Genomic DNA, 21,133 nt, shown 5'->3' on the forward strand with positions numbered 1-21,133 from the left:
AAGAGGCAAGCAGTTCCTGTGGGCATTCACTGCATCTGCTGTCGTCACATGGGACTAAGACACAACAAAAATGATAAATACTGGATCACTTTCAAAGAGTTCTGAATTGCACAGCACCATCCTCTTGGGGCACTTTAACTATGTAGACATCTGTTGGGTTACAAATACAGCTATCAGAACGGCTCCTAAATTATGTGGAGGACAGCTTTACGAGGCAGCTGGTGAGTGGTGTGCTGGAGGTGAGTCGTTCTGACCTGACTCTAGAGGACTTCAGAGCAGCCGGCACACTGGACTGGCCGGGGCAGGTGACCTGAAGGCGGATGTGGCTGCAGGACAAAGGTGTATTTCAGGAACATAAATTACCTACTGAAAGGAACATCTTGGGCTTATCTCTAAAAGGAATCGACCTTTGGAGAATCTTGTTTAGTGACCATACCTATATTTGTTTGACAGAGAATTGTGAGTTTTTAAAAAATAATGTTCTGAGGAAAATATAGGAAAAACAAAGGGATTAGTGGGTAACTTAAAAATCATCCAATATACCTATGTCTTACATACTATATTGTGTTTTGTTATGTCAACACACAAATAATCGTACCCACAAGGAATGTTGGCAGAGGGCGTATCAGATCACATAAAGGGCAGAGATGCTATATGTAATTTATAGATCTTTGTCTGTCTAGTTGCCCAGCAGGTAAGTTGTGTTCTCTCTTTAAGGAAAGGATTAGTTGTAACCTAGATTTGTTGCTCAGACACCTGCTTCTTCTTCAGGCCTGGGCTTCATGTAGCTGGTTCCAGCAGTGGAAGGGAAATGGACGTGGTAAATGTGCTTTGACTTGTTATGTTCTGAAATAAGTTCTTTTTATACTCAGTGCCTCGCTATTCAGGTGCACTCTGCAGTGAAGTCATTCGTGAGTCGGGCAGGAGGTGAGGGCCCCAGCCTTCTGTCCCCGGACATGGGGTGGCGGGGCCTCTTGGCTCATGGCCATGGCATGGTAGACGATGCTCTGAGGACAAGAAAAGGGCAGACAGAGGGCATCAAGGAGGCAGGGAATGTCCCAAGGTCAGGGGTCCCAGGAGACCCCAGGACCCCTGCTGACAGGATCACTCCTTCAGCTTTTGGTAGAAAATAATTTCATTGTCTTAAATCTTGGAAGTTTGGATAATTTATTCATAATGAAAAGGTGGATTTTTCCCCAGCTGATATGATTCTTAAATGAAAAAATATTATGTGAAAAAATGGATTATTTATCTACTTGGAAGCTGGGTGCTGTGTCTCATGCCTGTAATCCTAGCTACTCAGGAGCCTGAGGTTTGAGGTTCACAGTTCAAAGCCAGCCCAGGCATCAAAGACCCTGAGACTCTTATCTCCAGTCAACCACTAGAAAACCAGAAGTGGTGCTGTGGCTCAGGGGGTAGGGTGGTAGCCTTGAGCTGAAGAGCTCATGGACAGCACCCAGGCTCAGAGTTCAAGTCCCACAACTGACAAATAATTATCTATTTGTTCTAGGCATTTTGAAGTCAGCTTTACTATCATTTTTTCTCCTTAACTGTCTTTGAAGATGGATATACAGACCAGTATTTGTTACTTTTTCCTCTCAATGCACTACTTTTTAGATGAATTACCCTTAAATCCTGTGATTCCTTAGATAGGTAAAATCATAGTTCAACAGAATAAACATCAGGAAGGAGATATTGGAAAGGGTGTGGGTGTGGGTCTCAACAGAAGGGGGTAGAGGAAGAAAATATAGGAGGCTGCAGTAAAAAAAAGTGAGGGAAGGGATGGGTGGCCGTGTGGAGAGAATGTCCAGGGGGAGAGTTCTGCCAGACGCTGTGAATGTTGGTGGAGATTTAGATTTAAAATGGAATGTTTCTAAGCAGATCAACTCGTGGAATCATTCACAGCTGCACTCTGACGGTCTCCACTGGTCCTTTGGTCCCCCCATGGAGGGTCCCCTAACCTAGATGGGAGTCCTGCCCCGGCCTTCCTTCCCACAGGGGCTGCAGTCTCCGGGAGAAGTCCTCAGTATGGAGAATGCCACTGCAGTTTACCTCCCTGTGACTCCACACCAGCCCCCAATCCCATGATGCAATTTGCTGTCACTCAGTAAGAGCTGCTGCCTGAAACAAGACCCTTGAGCTCAGGCCTCTTCAGAGATGCAGGGAGCTCAGCTCTGCTGCGGATGCTGACACGAAAGACCTACGTGGGAATGAACTGATGTGCTATGGGATTGAAATCATCCATAACTATTTGGCCACATTTACCCAATCATCCAGAAACAAGGACATACTAAATCCACTAGCACAACGATGTTCATTGCAGCACTATTCACCATAGCAAAGATATGGAACCAACCTAGATGTACCTCAGTTGATGAGTGGATCAACAAGATGTGGTATTTGTACACAATGGAATTCTATGCTGCTGTCAGAAAGAATGACATCGCCCCATTTGTAAGGAAATGGAAAGACTTAGAAAAAATCATATTAAGTGAAGTAAGCCAGACTCAAAGGAACATAGGCTCAATGGTTTCCCTCATTCGTCATAATCAGTAGAAACCTTGGGCTCTACTAGCAGAGACTTACAATAGAGCAAAACCTGGATACAGAAGGCCATATAGTAGGATGCTAAATGAAAGGACCTCCAGGATAAGGAAACAAAAGCCATATAATGAGTGAATTTTAAACCCTTGAGACAAATAGAATTCTCCATGCTGGGCAAATTCCATCAATGTGTTCAAAACTAGTGAAAGAGGAATATGGCTCTTTTCATAAGTCAAAATGTTTGCTTGGAATTTGTTTACTTATTAACTAAATTAATCCAGCCTTAGAAACTAGAGACTTTCCTACTGATGCTTACATTTTTTCCATAACATCTACTGGAATTGTTAGAAGAGAAGTACCTCCTATATTTTTAAAGGCATAATTTATTCTGAAGGCAGTAGCTGATGGATGAGAATTTCTTCAGAAATAACAATTTCAGGACAGAAGCTATTATGCGTATTTCTTATTCCTATCTTAAAGTTCTTTTTCCAAAAATTTTTCCTCAATGTTTAAAGATTTAGATACTTCGTTCATTCAATTAATGTGAATTATTCTGTTCTTTATACTTTCCTCTTTGCTTGTCATAATTGTGTTGTTTGATAAACCTTATATTTATCCAAATTTATATATTTACTAAAGTATGTATTGTATTGCATAATAATATAATATTATGGGACTATGGTACATTAGAAGTTAAAGTTGTCTCACTTTGATTGCCTACTCAAAACTCAGTGCTTATTTGTTTATGTCTTCAATGACTACAACAATGCTATTTATACAAAGCAATTGTCCTTTCAAAAGCATGCTCTTTCTTACCTTTTGTTATCAGATTGTATGCTTGTAAAATTTGTGTTTGTTATTTAAATTTATCATATTAGCTGTCAACATACTGCTTAATGAAGCGAGTATTTTTGTTCCCAGTAAATAAACTTTTCCCTTTTGATTAGCTGCTATTTAAAAAATGTGCTGATGAAAGCAGGTTAGTTCTTTTCAGTGGGCTGATGTTACCAGCTCTTAAAAGGAAATTAAACTATGTGTGTATATTTACAATTGTGTTTGTGACTCATTTCTCAATGCACTGGAGAGCCAGCTGGTGGGGGTTTCAGACTGGTCATACAAGTGAACTTCAACTCCTTCAAGAAGATGGGAGAACATGGTGATTGTGTGTTCCTGAAATCCCACTTTCTATCTGTGACAATCTTTAGGTCGGGGCACTTCCTGGATTTTACACATTTACCTCTACATCATGTTAACAGGGCCTTCTTCATGAAGAGCAACTTGAACTTGAATCTATGCCCTTCGGCTTGGCCCCAGGGCTTCTCTGTGGCTGATGGAAGCTGATGAACCCAATTCTATCCATGTCTGTCGTGGCATGTGCTATTTGTCCATGACAAAGAGAAAAGTATATTATAACCCAAACCATTTGTACATTTGTAAATTCTTGCTTTACCAGGTGCTATGTTGCATAACGCTAACAGACACTTACGGAAACCGGGCCCAGGGGTGGGTGTCCTTCGTGAGAACTGGTGCCCTGCCAGCAAATCCAGGCTCTGTGAGGATGGACAGAATGAACGTCAGCCCTCGAGGGCCACCAGCGAGCCAGCGTGGACACTGGAAACTGGATAAGGAAACCGGAAAGAAAGGAGCAAAGTGAGAATTTTCACTCTATGACGGGCAAGTCACGCGTCAGATTCAGAATTTAAGGGACAACTGATGAGCACTTAGGCTGAGGGCCTCTCTCCGAGGCAGAAGTACTTTGGCCTTGGCTCTTTCAGTGGGTGGCCAAGCAGCTATGCATCCCGATTCTGAAATTGTCCTGCCGTGTGCTGACACGGGGTCTGGCGGTGGGGCAAGGCCCACGGACGAGCTTCAAGCAACCACACTGCCAGATAAGAGTAGTAGAGCGAGGATTTTCAGCCACTAGGAGAGGAAGGTCAGCAAACATGCTGCTGCACCAGGGATAGAGTTTGGAAAAGGCCTCTTGGAGCAGAAGACGGAGAGGAAACTGACGAAGGCCAAAAGAACAACATGGTGCCAGGACCAGGGCCAATGGGCCTCATTCTGGGCCCAGGAGGACAGCGGACAGCGCGTCCCACAGGTTTACTCACAGAAACTTATTTGATCTGTTGTATTCTTTATAAAGACGTATTTGTATTGGTATTGTAATAGATTTGTCATCAAGTTGGTGACCTGGAATGGGAGGAATTTGTTGTCTCGGGGTTCCTGTCTGTTACCAGGCCCAGCAGGACACACTGGGTGCTGGTATCGTGGAATCTCAGATGCATTCCTATTTTCCTTCCAGCTCTGGGTGGACGATTGCTGTTCACTCTTGTGTCTGTCTGTAGGTCTGGCCACACAACACGAGTGCTGTCTCTATGACCAACCAGAATGTTTCTTGCAGACATTTAAAAAAAAATTTGGCAGATAGCAGAAAAAAATTCTCATGTGATGAGGTCAGGACCACCTAGATATTTCCCTGTCTGAGGGTGCAAAAATGAGGGAAGTCTCCCTGAGGGTGCCAGGCAACCTTGACCGAATCACGAGGTGGGGCATGTGTCCAGCTGGCGTCGGAAGCTCTCTGCCTCCACGCTGTGGGTTTCCTTCTAGAATGTATCCTAACTCGGCATCCTGTGGGTTTGCTAGTCAGAGCAGTAGTGGTATTTAAAGGATTCTGATCGTTGCCATAAGCCTTTTAGAGGCATTGTCTAGACTTAGGGAGCCATGGCTTTCAGACAGAGAGTGGAAATCAAATAGTCACTTAATGTGCTGGGTTCTTTTGCTTTTCTTGTTTTTATTCGCCAAGTTTCAGGAGAATAGTACCGATTGAGCAAGGTGAAATGTGCACAAGCAGGGCAGAAGAAGTAGCAGCAGACCTCGACGCCGGCACCCATGGTCTTGAAATGGTGACCCCCAGTCTTGCTCCCAGCTGACATGGGGTCACACAGCCACTCACATCACAGGAAATCTGGGTTTCACGATCTCTGGATGCTCGTCTCGTAACCGTGATTTTTTATGGAAGTTGTCACACTGGTCAAAGAAGAAAATTTCTATTTTGCTTACAAATAGGGTAATGCAGCTATTTCAAAAGGCCACTGCTGAAGACATGAGACTACAAGCATGAAACTATTTTAACTACAAAGCACTCTGCAAATATAAGGTAGTGATTGTTATAATTCTCCTCTCGGGATGCACTTTCCCCACAGATCTTCAGGAAGTGGGAATATTAGTTGTGCAAAAACATTTACTCCGTATCTGTCTCCTAAACTGCCCGAGCATCGGACTTGACTATGTCGTTTTCTTGTTCAGAGTGCTGTAATGCCCACTTACCACCGTTTGGCACGCCGTGCTGCTGTCCTCGTGATCTGTGTGCTCCGACTGGTTCTGGCCGCACAAGTGTGGGGCTGGATTCCTCCGGCTCTTACTGGTTGCTGCAGTCATAAAGATTTGGTAATTCGTCCCAGTGGTTCTTCATGTTGCCCTTTGGCATTTTCCCACTGAATGTATTCGTGTTAATTTCATCGTAAATGCACGTGGATGCCAAATCTGTGCCGGCTACTTGGTAAGTCTGGCGGGTACAGTGTCAGCATGTGTGGCTCATAATAGACTACTCAGCGTCATTATAGCCTCAGCATTAAACTCCTCTCCTGCGGGAGGGATGCGGATAGGAGCCAGAAGGAGTGGGACGGCAAGCTGCTGGCCACCCTTGGAGGGCCTCGCCATCTGTCTGCACCAATCAAACCCCCGGTCCCGACCGGCATCCTCCCTCAACACCCCAGGACGTCTGCTCACCCCATCCCTCCTCTCAGATGCAATGGAGACTTTCTGCGGTGGTGTTTGAAGTCCTGTCTTCTTTCCTTCGGGATCTCCACGGATTGTGTTGGAGATGCCACATAATCGTGTCTGTATGGCTTCCAAAACTATCAGGGCTGTAGCTGAGCCCTGGAAAGAAACACGTGCCTGGATCAAACCAGTCAGGGCTGCCTTCGTGTGTCAGCGCAAAGGTCAACGCAAGGACGCAGCTAGGATACCAGGCAATCCCGCGGGTGCAGGGCCCAGCTCTGGGGTCAGACTGTGGACAGAGGTCAGATGTGAGCACAGGGGCCTCCCTGGTCACTCCTCACTTTGGCCGGAGCAGTGACTCAGGGCAGTGGGCTTTCTCATTCTGGGGAAGCTCCACGCTCTCGTCAGTCTTTTTAAAGCATTGGTGCCACTACTCACAGAGGCAGAGTTCTCCACCCCACGCCTGCAGGCACCGCTGAACACTGCGCGAGGGCCGGCAAGGGCAGAATTACAATCTTGACGGTCTGCTGACCGTTCCCTCCCTGTCCTTGTTAGTGTGTGTGGCCCTTGTTAGTGTGTTATTGACAGTTGCCCTCTTCATTCTTAAAACTGCATTCTGGAAAATTATCTTACTATTTCTTTAAAGAATCAAATTTTCATCCTATTTGTTTCTCTATATTTTTTCTTAAAAATGTAATACTTAGTAGTTTCTTTATTCTTTATACTTCATGGCTAATCCTGGTTATGGAATTTTAGGGTTATTTTTTCCGTTCAATACATTGAAGATATTGCTCCAATGTTTTCTCACTCACATTATTTTAAGATAATAAATATAATTTACTTCCTTATTTTTCTTCTGTACTATTTTACTTTCTTTTGTGGCATTTTAGGTTTTATTGTAATCAGCATTTTAAAAACAATTTGCTTCATAGTTGAATTGTGCTCTATTCTGTCCTATTCTATTGAGATCCTTGGATCTGAAGTTTGTACTTTCCATCAAATTCGAAAACTTATTAGCCACTAACATTTTTTTTGTCTGTCGTGGGACTTGAACTCTGGGCCTAGGCACTGTCCCCGAGCTCTTCAGCTCAAGGGTACCACCCTACCCCTTGAGCCACAGTGCCACTTCTGGTTTTCTTGAGTCTCGTGGACTTTAGTGCCAGGCTGGCTTTGAACCTGATCCTCAGATCTCAGCCTCCCGAATCGCTAAGATTACAGGTGCGAGCCACCGCTCCTGGCTGCCATTACTTTTTCACTTTTTTCCCCTATAATTCTCTTTTTTTTCCACTAGATTTTCAAAAAAAAACCATACTAAGCTGTGTACAGTACCCATGGCTTATCAATGTTTTGCTAATTTCAGTCTCTTTTCTGTGTCACTGTAAATTTTTTTATTACTACTTACAAGTTCATTCATCTTCCCTTTTGTAGTCTAAGTTGTAATTGATTTTATTCCGTGTATTGTTCATTTAGATGTTCCGAGTTGTCTTTTTCCTCTGAACTTGATGGGCTCTGTGAAGGAATGTTTGAGCCGTCGTCTCTCACCTGCCCATCTCCTCAGGACTCCGTCAGTGAGTGGATCATGGTGGAATTACATCCCAGCTTGTCCTTTCTTTGTTAATTATACATCTCCTTTTCTTTCTTCTCATCCCCAGCTGTGTTTTTTAGCTTCCATGCACGCAGGCTTGTTTTTGACTTGTGTACCAGATGTGTGTTTTACCTCTGTAGTTGTGGATAGCGAGCATTCCTGTAAAATGTACCACTTCCTATAGTTGAATGTCTCTGAGGGCTCCTGGCCATTTGGCCTTGAGCTTTGCTGACAGGCAGCGTTGGCTCCAGGCCTGGCTTTGTCTGGTACTGAGGCAGATGGCTTTGATCTCCCCCAAGGATGGAAGCAGGAGTGATTCCCGCCTTGTGTGAGCGTAGGGGCTTGTTTCCTCTAAACCTTTTGGGTGATGGGTTTCCTGAATTCCTGGAGTTTCCTTGGATAACTTTGGCAGTTAGAACTCAAGGGTAGTCCTATTATCTGAATTCCCTTCTCCTCCTTTTCCCTTTCCTTCTCTCCTCCCTCCCCAAATTATATGGTTATTAGACCCAGACAGTACTGGTGACGCATTAATTAATTCTTACCTTTATTTACTCCTGTACTTTAAATTGTTTTTATGCCATGTCCTCCAGCTTAGTAGCTGTTGCTTTCAGAAGGTGAGGCCTGCTGGTCAGCACAGGTAAGTTGTCTTTTCTTTAGACATTTGCTTTGCTTCTCCATGACATTCATATTCTCCTCAGCCTTCTGGAACATATGGAACCTATTTTTAATTACTAGATTTTGTCATCTGCTGGATCTATCATCCTTGTCATTTATGAGTCTCTTTCTATAGATTGTCCCTATTACTGTCCGTGAGTTATTTTCTTCTGCATCTTTGCATGGCTCATAAATTTTGATTGGATGGCAGACACAGAAAATTTTATGTTGTTTGATACTTGGATGTGTTTCCTTGATACAGTGCTGGGGTTTGTTGTGACAGGCATTCCATTGACTTAGAATCCTCTCAGCTTTCTTAGGGTGGGTCGGGGGCAACCCTTACCTTACGTCTCTGGCGGGTCCCCCAAGCCAGGTCACCTGTGTCTTTGGGCAGACCTCTGCCCTGTGCTTTCTGAGCAGCACACCTCCCATGCCGTGGCTCTCTCCCATGGCGCCGGGGACCTGCCAGCTCCAAGAATCCTACATCTGCACCCTTTCTTGACCCTTTCCCCATTGTGGGTATTTTCTTCTTGCACACTGGTCCTCAAATACTGAAGGGAACACTCCATAGGGATCGGGTGTTGTCTCTGAAAATTCTCCGTTCCACTTTACTTTGTCCTGCAAATTCTGTCTTCTTCCCCCGCTTTCTGCATTTTAATATGTGTATCTTTCACTTGAGGGAAATCACTAGACTGTGTGTTCACTCCCTTGTGTTCCCCTAGCCTGGACATTGCCTCCTAGACTGCAAATAACTTGCTGTAAACTTAGGCACATTCTTGCTTGTGCTGTAATCTGAGTGGAGACAATCTTGCTTATCCTCTTCGAGTTGTCACCCGTTTGTCACTATTTGTGGCTTCTTGTCTCTGGTCCTTGTTGACTGGTGAATTTATAAAGACACACCCAGCACTTTGTCTTGACTGAATGTAGACGTTGCATTTTGATTTCAAACAACCTCACTTCATTGGCAGATATCTTCTGTGTATAACGTATTATCCATCTTATCTATCTCCTTTTATTTAAAGTTTGTGTAAGGTTGATGGGACTCTAAACAAGAAGTATACTCATCCTTATGTCTTGATTCTCCGTATCACTGAGGTCATGGTGTTCTGATGGCAGAGTTCTCAGCCTCACAGAAGTTAGTAGCCAGGCCTGGTGGCTCATGAGTGTGATCTCCATTATATGACAGGTTTTTTCTATATTCTATATTTCTAAGAATTTGCGTGTATTTTACAGAAGGTGTTGGGTGTATTGGCATAACATTGTCATGATGGTTTCTTGATGTGTTTTTGCTCTGTCGACTCTGTCAGGTGGACCTCTGCTCTGAGCTTCACTGTGGAACTCTGCTTCCCCACCTGTGTATCTCTACGTCAGCCAGATCGTCAGCTCATCCTTTCATCAGTTTGCCCTTATCGACTCCCATTCTTTTTTTTTTTAAGTATTACCTTGCCCTCATTTTCTGTCTACTTTGCTTTTCCAATCTTCTTAGAGTAGAACTCTAGGCTACGAATTTAAAACACTTTACATCATCATCATCGCCATCATCATCATCATCATCATTATCATTTTAAGTCTATAAATAAAATCATTTACAGCTATTAATTTCTCTTTAAGCAGTTTCATTGCTTCGCGCACATATTACTAGAAACATTTCTTTTCATTTTGTTTAAAGTAACTTTAATTAGCCTGGTAATCTCTTTTTAAAGTTACACTTTATTTTGTGTACTATTTAATTCCCAAACATTTGGCCAATAGAGTGCACCTTGTTATTATATAGATTTCTATCATAATTCTGTGGTGGGACATAGTATATATAATTCAATTGTTTGACTGTATTATATGCCTTTCCTTTTTCTTCTTGTTGGTCATGGGGTTGAATTCTGAGCCCCGGCACTGTCTCGGATCCCTTGTGACTAAGGCTAGTGTTCTCGTGCTTTGAACCTCGGCCCCACTTGCTGTGATACGGCACGTTCTGGGGTAACCCATGGGCTCGTCTATCAGATGTCTGCGCACCCTTGGTTATGTAGTTGCCTGGTGCAGTACTGTATTCATAGTGGTGTAGTGATAATGTTGGCTGGTAGCTTTGTTATATCTTCTACGTCTGATTTAACTAATCTTCCTATAAACGGCCAAGAGCTTGTTAAAATCACTGATTGATTGTGAGGATTGCATCTCTCTTCTTTCTGCCAGTTCATGTTTTATGTGACTTGCAGTCCCTGGTCTATGCTACTTATTGTGTGCATTCACTTTATCAAATAGCCCGCTTTTATCTGTAATTCTTCCTTCGGTAGAGTTATACCATACAATGTGAATAAAGCCGCCTCAGCTTTCTGTTTACTGCTTACATGAAATAACTTACAAGTTCTCTACTCTGCTTATATTGAATGGGAATTTTTATAGGCATAATTTATTGATGCCTGCTTTTTATATGCAGTATTATCCTTTTAGTCTTTTGACTGCATTTGTGTGTAAAAATTAATGTTTAATGAGATATATTTAATGTACTGAGTTCAATGTGCCCTCACACTGTTACTGGCTGTGTGGTCAATCCAAATCCTTTCCATCAATTACTATGTTATTATATATTTATAATATAGATAGGCACACAAAATTATTTCATAGAAGTGGCTATAGGCAAAAGAGTTCTACTGGGAAGGGCAGACAATCTAGATAACAGATTTTGTGTATGTCTGGTGTGGTGTGGTGTGGTGTGGTGTGTGTGTATGTGTGTGGAATGGTGGTGTGTGAGTGTGTGTGGTGTGTGTGTGTGTGTGGTGTGTGTGGGGAGGTGTGGGGTATGTGTGTGGGTATGTGTGTATGTTGTGTGAGGGGGGTATGTGTGTGTGGGGTATGTATGTATGGTGTGTGTGTGTGGTGTGTGTGGGGTATGTGTGTGGGTATGTGTGTGTGTTGTGTGTGTGTGGTGTGTGTGGGATGTGTGTGGGTATATGTGTGTGGGGTATGTGGGTATGTGTGTGTGGTGTGTGTGTGTGTATGTGTGTGTGTGTGTGTGTTGTGTGTGTGTGTGGTGTATATATCTGTGTGCATGAGTGTGTAGACACTGAGTCTCCATAACTGGAAGAGTTGGTAAACTAATGTTGAGGTTAATAAATCTCCACTTTTTGGAACTCTTCATCGTTACAGAGAAATGTGATCTGTTGTGATGCTTGAACGTAAAATGTTCTAGGGATTTGGGCAACCAAGTAAGTTTCCAGTAGAACCACTTCCATCTCCCACAAAAGAGAGGGGCTTTGGGACATGGAAGCCCAGCAGAGCTGGGCTCAAAGTGGACTTCTCACAGGTCACTTTCAGCTGCCTCACGTACCCCCCTAACACCTCAAAGAAAATCACACCAAAATGCAAAACCCCCATGCAAAGTCCCACTCAAATTCATTTCCATCTCTATAAGGTAAAGGAGGCATGAAATATAAAGACAATGAATGTTAATTAAAAACTTGAATCCTCTCCCAAGAACAGAAAAAAAGTTCTGCATTAAGTCTCCCTTTAGTGATGGCACAGTTGCCACAGGATGTGGGGAGGAAGCCTGGGTGCAGTGCAGTTAAACCTTGGCCGCACTTCTCAGCTGATTTAAAAGTATGCCAGAATGCAAAGAGAAGTAATTAAACCAGAATGTGCCTGAACATTTCATGCTTTAAAAGATCTGAGCCAAATATGCCAGGCAATAATGTCAGGCTAGGAGAAACTTCTTTACTTTCATCAGAAGCGTCTGGTGAAAGGGGAGCCGTGGCTCTCGGGCTTGAACAAAGAGCGGTTGTCTATCTCGAGGCACATTTACCTAAAATTGCAACTCTCACAGCCCTTCTCCAGGGCAATCACACGGAGTTGGTGAAAGCCGACTCTGCTTAGTACCACTTGTCCCCGGCACTTCAATCGGCCATTCTATTTTCTTTTCCTTACACTGAACTTTGATCAGATTTGTTCCTCATAATATCTGCAGTGGCTCTCAGAGAATAAATTAAAATGCCATGCAATTTATACTAATGAAACGGATAAAGTAATGGCGCACTCTTTGAGCAGAACCAGTTAATTCAAATCCTGACACCTGTAGCGGGGCGTGCAGGGGAAAGAGTCATATTAGCAGCCAGTGTGATACGAAGCTTAATGAGATCTGGAGAACTCTTACTGGGTCCAAATAGCAAGTTGGCTCAAATTATTTATTTTTTTGTTCTTCTTTCATCTTTATCGAAATGTGATTGCCAAAATTCTCGGAGGATCAGAATTTGGAGTCACACACAGCCTGAAGTGGGAGGCTTGAATTTCCCCTAGATTCAGTCTCTCCAATAGCTTTGAAGAAGGAAGTTTTGGAGGCATGGAGTGGGCTGGCTAAGGTCTTGTTCCCCAAACTGTATCAAGTGACAAAATGGCACCTGGGTGGCAGTCTATACGTTAGTAGCACCCTGTGTCCAGTACAGTTGATTCTAATCCTTCAGCAACAACTGCTCCAGTCCTGTCACTCAAAGTGAGCCCTGCCTCTCCCAGGGTCTGTGTCTCAGGAAAACTTCTCCGCTGTATTTCTTACTCTTTAGTGTTTTAACTCAGTTCATTTCGAACCTTTTGAAAACAAGCTGTGTCTTCATGTCCTCGTGTCATGCATGCGCATAATGCACTCCATCAGATGAACCCTCAGCACTCTCTCCTTTTGTTTCATCCACTCTCTCCCAACAGCAAGCTCGCATTGTTATTTCTGTTGGTTTTCTTTATTTCAGGCTGAGATCCCACATAAGAGAAGAAATGAAATATTTTTCTTTCTCAGTCTGGTTGATACCACTTCCTATGATGATCTATTACTCAATCTGTTTTTCCCTAAAAGACATAGGTCCATTCTTCTCTGCTGCTGAATGGTGCTTCACTGCTTACAAATAGCACATTTCCTGTGTCTGTTCTTTGGGTAATGAAAACCTAAACTGATTCCACTGTTGGGCTGCCTGGCATGGCTCCAGAATAACCATTCGTGTGCCCATCGTCACGTCGAGTGACGTAGTGACTGCCTGACACGAATGCTTACATATTCTCAAACACATGTCCAGCGGTATGATCACAGGATTATCACATTGCTCTGTTCACAGTCTTCTTGAGGAACCTCCCTGCTTAGTGGTGGCACCAGTTTGTAGTTTGCACCAAACAGGATTTCATGGAGTAGATTTTAATACTTTGTGCTTGATTTCTGAGCTCTCTGTAGGATGGATATTGAATAATTGGAAAAACTTTTCTTCCATTGTGTAGACTGTCCTTTCAGTCTTGTAATTTTCCATAGATGTACCAAAGCATTTTTAAAAATATGATATGGTCCCGTATGTCAATTTCTATGTTTATTCTATTATCTCTTGGAGTCTTATGCATTAAAGTTTTGTTGGGGCCAGGAGTTTGGCCTGGTGGTAGAGTGCTTGTCTAGTATGCACAAAGACCCAGATTTGATTCCTTGATACTGCATACATAGAAAAAAGCTGGAAGTGGTGCTGTGGCTCATGTGGTAGAGCTCTAGCCCAATGACAGTGCTCAGGCCCTGAGTTAAAGGCCCACAACTGGCCAAAAATGTTTTGTTGTCTGTGCCTGTATTTTCAAGAGTTCATCCCACAGATTCCTGTAGTAGTTTCAAACGTCTGGCCTTACACTATGTTATTTGATCCATTTCTAACTGAATTTTGTATAGGTTGAGACATAGATTTTGTTTTAGCATTCTGCATGTGGACATCCAGTTTTACCACTACCACTTGTTGAAGTTGCTATCTTCTCTGCAGGACGGGCTTTCTCCTGGCACCTTTGCTGAGGATCAGGTGTCTGTGGCTGTGCTGGCTTATGTCTAGGTCTTCTGTTCACAAGGACCCACATGCTTCCATGTGATTCCATCACGAAGATGGAATCTGTGAGGAAATCTACTGGGAAGCCCAATGCTGGAGAAGAAGCAAAATTCTGACCCACGGCCACAGTCCAAGATGCATGTGGACCAGACACAGTTGCTCTCAAACCCCTCTCTGTGCCCCTCCAGCTGGCAGGGAAGCCACTGGGGGGGGGGGTGTCTCAGAGTCTGCTTGTCTCAAGCCCTTTCTGGATGGCTTTGTACCTGTTCCACTCCAGTTTCCAATGGAGAGATGGAGCCACACAGCCCCCGTGGCCTCTCTGCCTGCTGCTAGGGGCAGAGTTACCTGGCTTCTCCACATCACGCCTTTCCAAGCTGCCTGGCACTAGGAAGGGGAGATGGTTTTCTCCCAAGTGGCTCAATGATTAGAGGACACTTGAAATTTTGAAGATGAGTGATTTGCATAAGTAAGATTGTGATGATGAGATTAAAGGAGAAAGGGGAAGTTCACAGGTGTATTTCATTTCCTGTTGTCCCCTTCATAGTCTGCTCCAAGGTATGGATTTTTGTAGAGCTTGTCTGTCTGTAAGGATCCCTCTGCCAGTGTTTTCAAATTAGAACTGGACAGTTCCATATGGTTCTCAATGTGTTTTTCTCCTCCCCCTCCTCCTCCTCCTCCCTTCACCCTGGGGATCAAGCCTCCTAATCAGTGATTGGCGTGAGAGTCTCCCCAGCTCTCTTTCTGGGGAACGTTGCACAGCCAGATCTAGGAAGTAGACGATGACGGGGACGTTGAGGGGTATTTTCGTGTGTGTAACAGGAGTCTCCTCACAGGTAACTCTGCATGTGCAGTGGAAACACACTTGCTGGTTTTCTCCTGAGAACAAGCAATCTGCCTCCCTTTACAAAGCATGAAACACTGCTCAGGGCAAACCCTGTGCGGTGCAGTTAATCATTTGATGGCTTGAAGATCTGTGCAAAGAAAATTTTTTGAAAATTATGTTATTTAGCTACCAATTTAAGACATGTTTGAATGTCCAGGTGGTCTCTATTGTGCTAAAAATCCAACTTGGCCTAAACACTGAAAAGATCTGGGAAGAGAAATGCAATGTGCAAATTTCGACGGTCCCTAGGCCCAAATGAAACCGTCGTGGAAGCTCCCCGACCTCCGTGACCTGTGTGGGCAAGGGAGGGCCTGCCTGACAGGTGTACGCCTCTGACTTCCTTGGACCCATGCTGGTGATGGAGGCAGATGCGTTTGGACGCCAGGCAGAAAGGGCCTCAGCCTCCCAGAGCAGGTGTGTGGTGACGTCACCTGATCTAGGAGCGTCCCGGGATCGAGTCAGGCCTCCTCTGACTCCAGCCACCACTACCCCTGTTTCTGCTCAAGGAGGACTTTGCTATTCTAGAAGGAAGTCGGGTCAAAACAAAGGAAATTAGGGGCTTAGCTGGTGGGTGCTGATGGCCAGGCACTAGGCGGACACAGCTAATGCTGGAAATAGCAGAGTTGATCTTTTCTTCCTTGGTGCGGGTCCTGGGGTTGAACTCGGGGCCTGGGGACTATCCTTGAGGTTCCTTTTCCCAAGGCTAGCACTCCACCACTGGAGCCACAGCGCCACTTCCAGCTTCGCCTGTGATGAATGGAGATGGGAGTCTCATGGACTTTCCTGCCTAGGCTGGCTTCAAGCCATGATCCTCAGATCAGGGCTCCGGAGTAGCTAGGCTTGGAGGCGTGAGCTGCTGGCTCCCGATGGGGTGTTAGTCTTCAGAAATGAAGTCTAGAGCTGAGTTTGGGGGAGTTAAGTGGGGCAAGCCCTTCGACTTAGAGTTTAACCTTCCTCTAGCTACCCGAAGCCACCTCCAACACTCACTCATATGGCCTCCAACGTGGCCAAAAGACGCGTGAAGCTCTCAGACCGTCCCCCACATTTTATTGAGGTGTCAGAAGGCTCACGGAGGTAGAAGTGGGATTGGAACATGTTTCTTATCTGAATCTGAGAGCCTACTACTGGCCATTCTTCCAGGATACTACGAAGGGCTTTCCTTACCCTAAGGCCACAGCGTCTGCACTGTAAAGGAATCCAAGGTGACGCACAGAAATCTTGGTTATTGGAGCCTGCTGTAGATAGACTGGTGGTGCATGGGGATTGAAGAAGCCAAGCAAGTACAATGATTTTGCGTCTTACACTGGATCTGGTGATTGTCCAGTGAGGAAGCTGCCTTGAGACCGAGTTCTCTAACATGAGATAATGGGCCATGAAATGCGAGGCCAGGAGCAGCACTTGTTCACAGAGTGACTGACTGGCGTCCGCCAGGAGCCCGGCCCATGGAGGGTAAACTAGGGTCCTGGATAGGAAGCGATGGTCGGTGGAGGGAAGTGTTGCTGTACTTGTGGATTCAGAAAAAGATCAAGAGCTGCCCAGCAGAAGATTGAAGTTATCTCCTGAGGTGGAACCTGTGATCTTGAAAGCTAAGCCGAGCCGACTCTCTGGCTCTGCTTTGGAGCTCTTTGAAGGGGCAGCTAGGTCCCCTAGAGAAGACCCCCTGCCACGTTCCTACAAGACTCATCCCTGATGCCAGAGATCTGAGCGCTGGGGGTGGGAGAGAGAAGATTTGAGGATGATGGAGTATGAGGCCTGAGCTACTTCTGAAGTCAAAACCCCTAAGAACCACAATCATCTCCCAAATACAATGGGGCAAGATATACACCATTTGAAAAAATAAATGGACAGATTCAGTGATGTCTGGGCTGACATTGTGGTGATTTATCTACCTAGAATACATTGTAATATGGACTATTGTAATAGCTATATATTGTAATATAGAATATTGTAATAGATATAATTGGCAACTGGAAGAATATTTACCTTGGGTCCCTGCCCTTGGAAACAAGACACATCAAGGCTGAAATATGCAAGAGCGATCTGACTTCTGCAGAAGCAGAAATCCGAAGGAATTCTGCATTCTCAGAGACGTCTTCCTGAGCAGTGTGGGCTCCTGTCTGCCTTCATCCAGTTGTTTTGCATTACACTCGGGCTCTACACAAACACCACCAATAGGCCAGCATCTGGGTTTCTGCCTCCCGCGGAGGCAGAGGTAACTTCAGTCTCATTTGACTACCAGGCGTGATCTGATCGTCTGACCTGAGAAGTGACCCCTGAGCTTGGCATACTGAATTTTTTATTTGGTATAACAAATGTTTTTTTTTCCTTTTAATTTAATTGCCAAGGAGGGGTTACAGCTACATACATAAGGCAGTAAGTACATTGTTATCCCTCCCTTGTTTTTTCCCACGTCCCTCTGTTATTGACCAGCGCACTAAACTCTTTGAGAGAATCTCAGTGTGGACAGCAAAAGAGCAGTTTGTCCTTCCATGGCCAAGAGGATGCTGTGTTCTTTCTGTGTAGGGTCTCGGGGTGAAGGCTTCCTTACCTCTTCTGGATTCTAGCATTTCCCAGTCTCAGACTCTGTCAGCTTCTCCCTGCAATGTGTCCCATTGTCGGCTACCCTAAGTGCGTGTATCCCTGTTTCCAACTCTTCCTTCTCACAAGTGTGCCAGGCTCTCAATTAGTGCCCTTACTGGCCACCCATCCAAACTGGATCACATTTACAAAGGTTCTAGTTCCAAGTAAACTTACTTGTACAAGTACGAGGTGAAGTAGGACTTTGAGATATATACATATATATATATATATATATATATATATATATATGTGGCTACAATTCAACTCATACCATCTCAATTCTAATGTACTGCAGACATATTATGACCACAGCTCCAAGGTGACCTTCACAGTAGCAAAGGGGGTGGAGGTGTCTAGCTGGAATAGCATCGGCCAGTACTTTTGGTTATCTATCTCCACAGAGCAAAAAGTCATTTGATTGTACAGACAGGGCAGCTTCCACAGCATCCGTGGGGACTGGTTTCAAGGCCCTCTGTGTGTACAAAAATTCTCTGGAAGCTCGAGTCCCTTGTGTAAAATGGCATTATGTTTGCATGTAACCTGCCTGTGTCTTCTTACATCCTTTCCGTCCTAAGTTACTTATAACGCCAGTACAATGTAAATGCTTTGAAATGAATTGCTATACGGGGTTGACAAGGGGACAAGGACTGGAATTCTGTGTGGGTTCAGGGCAGAGGAGACTTGTGTGCCCACATCCTTTTGGTCTGTGGTTGGTTGAGTCCGTGGCTGTAGATCCACAGACACAGAAGTGCCATAGTCCCGACCCTTAGGCCTTGGCCAGTGCCCTGGGTCATCCTGTATGGGAACAGAAAGGCCTGGGGAGGGGGTACGAGTGGGTGGGGTTCTTGGGAGAGAGAAGGCATCGGGGATTTCTGATGTCAGTCACTCTCTCTCTCAGGTTTTCACCCTGCCCCTTCTAGCAGGGGGGAGCACTGCCTTTGCGGCAGCTTGGTTAGTAGTTGTCCATATCGGCCTTCTAGCCACAGGGGCCAGCACTGACCCTGGGCTGGGCGGGGGGGGGGCACTGTATTCTTTCCCCAGGGGTCTCACAGTCTCTTCGTGTTGGCCAGTTATACAGTGAGCTCATTCCTCTCTGGGAAAACCAGCAATTTGCCTTTACCAGAATTCTAACAGGCTTTCGATGTTAAAGTGCTTTCCCTGCCAGCAGTCTAGCTGGAAGTGCTTCCACTCAAAAGCTCACGGAATCCTTTTCCACCAGTGTCAGACTCCGGGGCGTGTGGGAAGCAGGCAGTGGCCTCTGAGATCTGGCCTGACTAGATCTGCAGCTCATTGCTGACTGTGGCGTCGACTCCCCTTGGTGAGAATACAGGGTCCTAAGAAATAGCCCCTCAGGTCTCACTCCTCCTGATCCTCTGCTGGGCTTTTGCTTCCTGTTTCTCTTTGCATTACACTTAGGCTCTTCCAGGACTGGGTGTGTGCAAGGCCTCCCAGAGAGCTTTCCTCTCTACCACGGCATTTCCTGGAATATTTAGTGGACTGTTGTCCCAGTGAAGTGAGCCAAAAGGTGCATTCGGCTGGTGAACATCTGTCAGCGTGCTCTTTTCATTATTTATTTTTCTCCCAAGAAACAGTGAGAGATGTAATTATCCTTCGTATTTTCTTTCTTTCCCATCCCCCTGGCCCCACTTTCACTCTCTCAAATACTTGCTATCCCGTAATGAATTAGAATTTAAGCGTGGTCTAAACGCTGTTTCCTAGCCCCTCGCTGGCCTGATCTCTCCCTGGAATCTCCAGGCTCCCGTGACGATGCTACCTGCTTCCCGACACACTCTTCCCACAAAACAAAAATGCTTCATTTTGATGTTCTTCTTTTTTTTACTCTAGAATTTTATTTTATTTATTTTTTAAAATAATTTTTATTGTGATTAATAGAAGGGACACATTATATTCAACAGTAGAAGGTGCATTAATTCACAAACATTGATACCCTTTCTCATGACATGGTCCCCATTTCCCTCCCACCCTCCTCCCGCTCATCTTGCTTTCCCCCCTTCCCTAGCCAATTTCACATAACCAATTAAGCACATACAAAATATATCAGATAACAAGGTGAAAAATTGTAACAATATGAGATAACCAAGGGATGGCAAAAGTGATGAGAGATAACATAGCACATTAAGGACCACAGTCACTCATTATAAGGCTTTTGTTTCCTTATCCTAGAGGTCCTTACATTTAGTGTCTTACTGTTTGGCCTATTGTCTCTAGATTTTGTTCTATTGTAAATCTCTGCTAGGAGAGCCCAAGGTTTCTACTGATTATGACGAATGAGGGAAACCATTGAGCCTATATTCCTTTGAGTCTGGCTTACTTCACTTAATATGGTTTTTTCTAAGTCTTTCCATTTCCTAACAAATGGGGTGATATCGTTCTTTCTGACAGCAGCATAGAATTCCATTGTGTACAAATACCACATCTTGTTGATCCACTCATCAACTGAGGGACATCTGGGTTGGTTCCATATCTTTGCTATGGTAAATAGTGCTGTAATGAACATCATTGTGCTAGTGGATTTAGTATGTCCTTGTTTCTGGACAATTGGGTAAGTGCCAAGTAGTGGAATTGTTGGGTCATAGGGGAGCTCTATGTTTTGCTTTCCATAGTGGTTGAACGAGTTTGCATTCCCACCAACAGTGTAGTAGTGATCCCTCCTGGCCACATCCCCTCCAGCATCTGTTGTTATTAGATTTCTTGATCCTGGCCATTCTAACTGGATTGAGGTGGAATCTTAGAGTGGTTTTGATTTACATTTCTTTTATGGCCAGAGATGTCTAGCATTTCTTCATGTGTCTATAGGCCATTTTTGTTTCTTCTTCAGAGAAGACTTTCTTTAAGTCTTTGGCCCATTTTTTAATGGGATGGTTGTTACTTTGGAGATTAGTTTTGGAGTGATTCAATTTTTTGAGCTGTTGATATATTTTAGATATGAGGCCTTTGTCTGTTGTATGGTTGGTGAAGATCTTCTCCCACTCTGTAGGCTTCCTGATTAGTTTACTAGCTATGTCCTTTGCCATACAAAAGCTCTGCAGTTTAATGCAGTCCCACTTATCCAGCCTTTCTCTGATTTGTTGTGTTTCTTGGTCTTTATTGAGAAAGTTTCTACCTGTGCCAAGGAGGCCTAGTGTATCTCCTATTCCTTCCTGTAGAGTTTTCAGTGTGTCAGCTTTTACCTCCAGGTCTTTCATCCATTTGGAGTTAATTCTAGTGCAGGGTGACAAAGAAGGATCCAACTTTAGTTTTCTGCAGGTGCTTAACCAGTTCTGCCAGCAC

This window comes from Megascapheus bottae, chromosome 20 (assembly GCF_031878675.1).
Source record: "Megascapheus bottae isolate mThoBot1 chromosome 20, mThoBot2.hap1, whole genome shotgun sequence".
Classification (NCBI taxonomy): Eukaryota; Metazoa; Chordata; class Mammalia; order Rodentia; family Geomyidae; genus Megascapheus; species Megascapheus bottae.